General features: G+C 37.7%; 1 pseudogene; it reads right to left on the bottom strand.

The window, feature by feature from the left end:
* Positions 1-956: 956 nt before the first annotated feature.
* Positions 957-1,079, bottom strand: LOC136124025 (U2 spliceosomal RNA; annotated as a pseudogene).
* Positions 1,080-1,790: the final 711 nt, after the last annotated feature.

The following is a 1,790-nucleotide window of genomic DNA, read 5'->3' as shown; positions in this document are numbered from 1 at the left end:
TGCTGCCCCTAACAAGTGGTAAAAAGCTTTTGCTCCAAAGAAAGAAGGATCTAGGGAAGCAGGCAGTCTTTTATGCATTTTTCCTCCTGCATCAGTCAATTACCATTGCACATCATAAGGGACTTTCTCGAGTCTTCTGCCCTATGCTTAGTTTTGACCTAGTAGAAGCCTGCAGAAAAGAACTTGCAAGTGAGTGCAGATTCTCTTTGTGTCAGGGACTCCCAGTTATTCTAAACTGATTCATCAGCCTGTACTGATTCTAAGAATTTATTAAGCAATATTAGCTGATTTCTTCTTATCCACCTTTATGGCAATGACCTCTTCTACTCATGCCCTCTCAAAGGCAAAAGTCCCACTTCTCTGCAGAGGGGATTGTCACTCTGTGGAATTCAGTGTACTTGGTTGTCCTGTGACCTCATCTCTCTGGTGAGTTCTAGAAAAGTTATAATTTTACTGATTATACAATTTTTTCTTGTTGTTAGAATGGGAGCAACCTTGTCTAGCAGCTTTTTACATCCTAAGCACAAGCAGAACCCTCTCACCTTTCTTTTTTTTTTTTTTTGAGTTTTAGCTCCTTCTGTTTATTTTTTACTTTAGTTTATTTTGTTTTAAAAAACAGCTTTATTGAGATATATTTCACATACCATAAAATTCATCCATTTAAATTATACAGTTCATTAGTTTCTAGTATATTCACAGATTTGTGCAACCATCACCAAAATCAATTTTATAACATTTTATCGTCCCAAAAAGAAACCCTGGACCACTTAGCAGCCACTCACCATTTCCCCCTAACCCATCCAGCCCCTAGCAACCACTAACCTACTTTCTATCAATGGATTTGCCTCTTCTGGACATTTCACATAAATAAAACCATACAGTACGTGGCTGTCTGTGGCCGGCTTCTTTCACTTAGCATAATGTTTTCAAGGTTCATTCATGATGTAGCATGTATCAGTACTTCATTCCTTTCTAATAATATATTGTCCTTGGATAGAGGACATATCAGATATTAAACTGATAAGAACAGATACTACTTTTGATCTTAGCCACCCATTTTTGGTTCTTGCTGAATCAGTTATTACTGCAGTGATTGTAAAAATGGGGATTTTCTACTTACATCAAGCCTTTGCATTTATTAGTTGGCACTTCTTTTTCTGTAGAGTATAACTCCTCCTCCACTTGGGCTTTGTAAAGAATTTTTATCAGTGTCAGTATGACCTTCATGGATCCTTTTTCTTCAACGTGTAATATACACTTCATTCAGTATTCATTCTGATGAATGCATGGCCTAGAATACTGCCAGTGGTTGCCCCTTCATGCAGACTCCTACAGCCTTTTGACATGCCCTCATTAGTTTGGAGCATCATCATACTTTCTGGCATTTCCTTACTTTTCTATAACAAGGTGTCCCAGGCTCATGGAAGTCCTATTTAGGGTCTTCTGTCTCTGCTCATTACACAGTGCCCATTCCTAGGTTCAGATCTTTCCCAATTTCTTCCCTCATCTTCTCTCCTTGCTTTTTCTAGTTTCCCTTGGTTCTCCCATTTACTTCATCCATTGTGCTGACATAGTGGTCTTTTATATATATTATAGGCAATCAGAATGCATCATTTATGCCTTAAAAGTTTGGTCCAAGCTCTACTCTGCTTCTATCTTGCCTCCTACAGTCCATTCTTCTAAAAGCAGCAAGAACGATCTTTTATAAACATAAATAAGGTATTAGTGACTTTTCTGCTTAAAATCCTCCAGTGACATCCAACTGCACATAGAATAAAAATAAAACTTCT

This window comes from Phocoena phocoena, chromosome 5 (genome assembly GCF_963924675.1).
Source record: "Phocoena phocoena chromosome 5, mPhoPho1.1, whole genome shotgun sequence".
NCBI classification, from domain to species: Eukaryota; Metazoa; Chordata; class Mammalia; order Artiodactyla; family Phocoenidae; genus Phocoena; species Phocoena phocoena.
This window is presented reverse-complemented; position numbering and strand designations above follow the sequence as displayed.